This window comes from Octopus sinensis, linkage group LG27 (assembly GCF_006345805.1).
Source record: "Octopus sinensis linkage group LG27, ASM634580v1, whole genome shotgun sequence".
Lineage (NCBI taxonomy): Eukaryota > Metazoa > Mollusca > Cephalopoda > Octopoda > Octopodidae > Octopus > Octopus sinensis.
Genome location: NC_043023.1, coordinates 19,754,193 through 19,760,738, shown reverse-complemented (window position 1 = coordinate 19,760,738; position 6,546 = coordinate 19,754,193).

Below are 6,546 nucleotides of genomic sequence, written 5' to 3'. Positions count from 1 at the left end.
TATGTGTGTGTTTGTATGTATGTATGTATGTATGTATGTATGTGTGTATGTATGTATGTATGTATGTGTGTATGTATGTATGTATGTATGTATTTGTGTATGTATGTACGTATGTATGTATGTATGTGTGTGTATGTATGAATGTATGTGTGTATGTATGTACATACATACATACATACATAATACATACATACACACCAACATACACACATACATACACATATACATACATACACACGTATGTATGTATTTATGTCTGTATGTGTGTGTATGTATGTATGTTTGTGTGTATGTACGTACGTGTTTATATGTACGTATTTATGTATGTGTGTATGTACTTTCTCTCCCTCTGCATTTCCCTCTCTCCCATTCTCCCTCTTATTCTCTTACCCTCTCTCCCTCTGCATTTCCCTCTCACCCATTCTCCCTCTTATTCTCTTACCCTCTCTCCCTCTGCATTTCCCTCTCTCTCATTCTCCCTCTTATTCTCTTACCCTCTCTCTTCTGCATTTCCCTCTCTCTCCCCATTCTCCTCTTATTCTCTTACTTCCCCTCTCTCCCTCTGCTTTCCCTCTTCTCATTCTCCCTCTTATTCTCTTACCCTCTCTCCCATTCTCCCTCTTATTCTCTTACCCTCTCTCCCTCTGCATTTCCCTCTCTCCCATTCTCCCTCTTATTCTCTTACCCTCTCTCCCTCTGCATTTCCCTCTCTCTCATTCTCCCTCTTATTCTCTTACCCTCTCTCCCTCTGCATTTCCCTCTCTCTCATTCTCCCTCTTATTCTCTTACCCTCTCTCCCTCTGCATTTCCCTCTCTCTCATTCTCCCTCTTATTCTCTTACCCTCTCTCCCTCTGCATTTCCCTCTCTCCCATTCTCCCTCTTATTCTCTTACCCTCTCTCCCTCTGCATTTCCCTCTCTCTCATTCTCCCTCTTATTCTCTTACCCTCTCTCCCTCTGCATTTCCCTCTCTCTCATTCTCCCTCTTATTCTCTCACCCTCTCTCCCTCTGCATTTCCCTCTCTCTCATTCTCCCTCTTATTCTCTTACCTTACCCTCTCTCCTCTGCATTTCCCTCTCTCCCATTCTCCCTCTTATTCTCTACCCTCTCTCCTCTCTCCCCTCTGCATTTCCCTCTCTCTCATTCTCCCTCTTATTCTCTTACCCTCTCTCCCTCTGCATTTCCCTCTCTCTCATTCTCCCTCTTATTCTCTCACCCTCTCTCCCTCTGCATTTCCCTCTCTCTCATTCTCCCTCTTATTCTCTTACCCTCTCTCCCACTGCATTTCCCTCTCTCCCATTCTCCCTCTTATTCTCTTACCCTCTCTCCCTCTGCATTTCCCTCTTTCTCATTCTCCCTCTTATTCTCTTACCCTCTCTCCCTCTGCATTTCCCTCTCTCTCATTCTCCCTCTTATTCTCTCACCCTCTCTCCCTCTGCATTTCCCTCTCTCTCATTCTCCCTCTTATTCTCTTACCCTCTCTCCCTCTGCATTTCCCTCTCTCTCATTCTCCCTCTTATTCTCTTACCCTCTCTCCCTCTGCATTTCCTCTCCCTCATTCTCCTCTTATTCTCTTACCCCTCTCTCCTCTGCATTTCCCTCTCTCTCATTCTCCCTCTTATTCTCTTACCCTCTCTCCCTCTGCATTTCCCTCTCTCTCATTCTCCCTCTTATTCTCTCACCCTCTCTCCCTCTGCATTTCCCTCTCTCTCATTCTCCCTCTTATTCTCTTACCCTCTCTCCCTCTGCATTTCCCTCTCTCCCATTCTCCCTCTTATTCTCTTACCCTCTCTCCCTCTGCATTTCCCTCTCTCTCATTCTCCCTCTTATTCTCTTACCCTCTCTCTCCCTCTGCATTTCCCTCTCTCTCATTCTCCCTCTTATTCTCTCACCCTCTCTCCCTCTGCATTTCCCTCTCTCTCATTCTCCCTCTTATTCTCTTACCCTCTCTCCCTCTGCATTTCCCTCTCTCTCATTCTCCCTCTTATTCTCTTACCCTCTCTCCCTCTGCATTTCCCTCTCTCCCATTCTCCCTGTTATTCTCTTACCCTCTCTCCCTCTGCATTTCCCTCTCTCTCATTCTCCCACTTATTCTCTCACCCTCTCTCCTCTGCATTTCCCTCTCTCTCATTCTCCCTCTTATTCTCTCACCCTCCTCTCCCTCTGCATTTCCTCTCTCCCATTCTCCCTCTTATTCTCTTACCCTCTCTCCCTCTGCATTTCCCTCTCTCTCATTCTCCCTCTTATTCTCTTACCCTCTCTCCCTCTGCATTTCCCTCTCTCCCATTCTCCCTCTTATTCTCTTACCCTCTCTCCCTCTGCATTTCCCTCTCTCTCATTCTCCCTCTTATTCTCTTACCCTCTCTCCCATTCTCCCTCTTATTCTCTTACCCTCTCTCCCTCTGCATTTCCCTCTCTCCATTCTCCCTCTTATTCTCTTACCCTCTCTCCCTCTGCATTTCCCTCTCTCCCATTCTCCCTCTTATTCTCTTACCCTCTCTCCCTCTGCATTTCCCTCTCTCTCATTCTCCCTCTTATTCTCTTACCCTCTCTCCCTCTGCATTTCCCTCTCTCCCATTCTCCCTCTTATTCTCTTACCCTCTCTCCCTCTGCATTTCCCTCTCTCTCATTCTCCCTCTTATTCTCTTACCCTCTCTCCCTCTGCATTTCCCTCTCTCCCATTCTCCCTCTTATTCTCTTACCCTCTCTCCCTCTGCATTTCCCTCTCTCTCATTCTCCCTCTTATTCTCTTACCCTCTCTCCCTCTGCATTTCCCTCTCTCTCATTCACCCTCTTATTCTCTTACCCTCTCTCCCTCTGCATTTCCCTCTCTCTCATTCTCCCTGTTATTCTCTTACCCTCTCTCCCTCTGCATTTCCCTCTCTCTCATTCTCCCTCTTATTCTTTAACCCTCCCTCTCTCTCCCATTTTCTGAAATTGGCGAAAAAATATATCGCAAGAGATATAAATAGTATTATATCCGAAAATGTAGAATTTTATACGATAGATAACGCGGATTATTTTGAAATTAAAAAATCTTTAGCGGAGGATGTAGGCCCGTTACAGATGAACTTTTCAAGCCATCTGTACAAGCAATTCGCAAAAAAACTAACCTCGCAAAACACAACACTCACAGACAGAAAAGATGAGGGTGAAACTACACCCTCTCTTCCGTTAAAACAGTAAGTTTTAAACATTCGACTAAATTTTCACATTCTCGTTTAAACTCGGTTGTATAAATACTCGCGGCCTGGGGTCGTATTGGAAGCAAGGCTACCTCCTTAACGACCTTAGGTCGCATCGTTTGGATGTAGTGGTAATTACCGAATCCAGACTGAGTGGGCTGCAGGCTTTTTCGGCCCTTCTAAACGGCTACGAGAAATACATTTCTCCCTGTCGACCTGGAGGGGGAGGAAGAGTGGCAGTGCTGGTCAGGAAAAACCTGGATTTAGAGATTAGAACTGTCTTTATAGATCCGGAAGGCAGGTTGGTCGTTTTGGATGTGACGCACAGCAGTGGTAAAGTGTTCAGGCTGGTCGCTGTCTATGCTCCCTGCGAAGGAAAAGCCGGGCAGAAAGAGTATTTCAAAAGCCTAGAGAATTTTCTTGCGTGTCGAACACGTTAGTATTGCTAGGTGACTTCAACATAATTTGCGATGCAAGCGTAGATTATGTTGGCTCGAGAAAGAATACGAGGGGATTACCTCACCTCAACGATATGCTAAGTCGTTTCGAATTGGCAGATAGATTCAGACTGGACCATCCAGACACTCCAGAGTGGACCTGGGCAAGAAACGACGGGTCGTCCAGATCTTATATCGATAGAATCATAACTAGAAAGAAAGATAAGAAAATACTTAGCTGTCCACAACACCATATCGTCAGCTACAGCGATCACAAATTAGTGACCTGTACGCTCGACATAGATAGCATGTGTAGACGAGGTACCGGTTACTGGAAGCTAAACAAGTCACTATTGGACTGTGAAGCCTACAGGAATCGGATTAAACAATTAGTAATGAGGGCGTTAACCGGATCCATTATCAACAATAAATGGTGGTACGCCCTGAAAAGAGCCATCAAATTTGAGTCAATTAGGTTTAGCAAAGAACTAGCTAGTGCTAGAAACAAAGTAGAAAAGGAACTAGTTAAGGCAATAGAGGAGGCAATGAGGTCAGGCAGTGCATCGAAAGTGTTAGCGGCGAGGTTAGCACTAGACCAACATCTCCAAGCTAAACATGAAGGGTGCATTGTCAGGGCTAAGATCCGTGCAATGAGACAGGAAGGGATCAACGCAGCCGGATGGGCCCGGGTGGTAGAGGGCCAGCGTGGCAACAGCTCAACCATTCGATCCTTGACGGGCCCAAATGGTCGATTAGTAAACGAACCCGAGGAGATGTGCAAGGTGTTTCATGATCATTTCGCCCAGCTATTCGGGAGGAGCAGCGAGCTGGAGTGCGGGGAGAAGCTCGCAGACTTCCTAGCCGGTTCGCCGCGTCTATCGGGGCCGGACGCGAAATCTTGTGAGGCGCCGATCACAGCCAAAGAAGTCAAGGATATGTTGGCAGAATGCGGCGGGGACAAATCGCCGGGACTCGATGGTCTGCCTTACGAACTCTATAGTAGCATGCCAGACTTGTTTGGGCACCTACTTGCATGCGTGTACACCAACTGGCAGCAGAACGGGAGAATTCCTAAGTCTGTGAGCCGAGGAGTGGTAGCGCTGTTAAGAAAGGACCCAAACAAGGGGGATTTAATTGATAATTTCCGGCCTATCACTCTGCTTAACGCAGAGTTGAAGATCGTGGCCAAGGTCTTAGCAAAAAGGTTGGCGAGGGTCGTGGGTGAACTTGTTGGCGAGGTGCAAACTTGCGCCATCCCTGGAAGGACCATCCAAGACAATCTCCACTTTCTACGCTATGCCTTAGAAAGGGTAAATAGGATTCCTGGCAAGGGTGGGGCTATGGTCCACTTGGACCAATCGAAAGCGTTTGATAGGGTGGACCATCAGTATCTGGCGGCGGTCCTCGCGGCGGCTGGCTTCGGCCCGACCTTCCGCGGATGGATCATCGCTTTATACAGCAACATCGAATAGGTAGTTTGGGTAAATGGTTTCCTTTCGGAACCGTTCAGCATTGAACGTTCGGTACGTCAAGGGTGTCCTCTCTCCCCGCTTCTCTACGTTTTGGCCCTCGAGCCGTTGCTGAGGAGGTTGGAAACTATGAGAGGCACCCCGCAAGATCTAGGGTGCGGAAAGTCAGCTTCGGCGTATGCGGACGACATCACCGTCATCGTTTCCCGAGTCGAGCACCTACAGTGGGTGGGTGAGGCCTTAAGGGACTACGAAGCGGTGGTGGCAGGAGCGAAAGTCAACCGGGATAAATCGGTCGGCTTGCAACTCGGCACCTGGAGGGGCAAGTCGATGTCTTCCGACAGCGTCGTAGGACGTTGGACGGAAGGACCGGTGAAAATGCTTGGGATCTGGTTAGGTCCAGATCTCCAGATAGAGAAGAATTGGAGCGAGGTGGCGAGAAAGGTGGTTCTCCTAACTCAGACATGGTCTGAACGGAATCTGTCCTTGAAAGGGAAGGCGGAGGTTGCAGAAGTGTTTATCGCCTCTGTAATCACTTACCACCTAACCGTAGTGCCTTGCCCCGATTCGTGGCTGAACAAACTGGAACGCATGCTCTTTCGCTTTTTTGTGAGGGGCAGCAGACCTCTTGTAAGGCGCTCTATTTGCTGCCAAAAGCCGCTGAACGGTGGGTTAGGGATGCCGTGGCTAAAAATGCGCAGACATGCGCTCAGGCTTAGGCACCTCTAGATTTACCTGGACGGTGAGCAGGTGTGGTCTCCGTTTGTCAAGCTGTTATTTCCACAGTTCACATCGTTTAACGAACTGAACCCATGGATCAAGTGTAGACCGAGGTTGGGCATGTGGCATGCAGAGTGCTATCAGGCACTCGTGCTTCTCTCCCAGTCGGGCAACGCCGGTGGCGGGGCTACTACCGTGTTCTTCTATAGAGGGTTAGTAGAGTTTAAGTGTGACGACGACCTAGGAGAAACTCTGGGCTTCGCCGAAAATCAACTGGCCAGCCTGTTCCAAAGAACATTCGGTCCGGGGCCTATGGATAATTACCAAAAGTCCCTGGCCTGGCAATGTTACAGAGGAGCTTTACCGGTTCGAGATAAGCTCTTTAGACATGGGTGTGCACCTTCGCCGGTTTGTGCAAGATGTAAGAGGGACAGTGAAACTGTCCTGCACGCGATTGTGCAATGCCCCAAGGTGACTGAACTCTGGACTTATGTCGAACACCTGCTGTCGCATTCGAGAAGAGTACAACTGTCGAGCGAATCTGTAATTAAGATAGTTCCGCCGACCTTCCTGAATAGGGAGGAGCGAGCCTGTTTTCTCTCGGTAGTTGCTATGGCGAAAGAAGTAGTGTGGAAGACGAGAGTAAAAGGAATTGCAACAGGCATGTTTATCTCCAGTCTCGAGCTAATCGACTTTTTCGTTTTCCACATGAAACGGAAAATAAGGCTGGAGAAG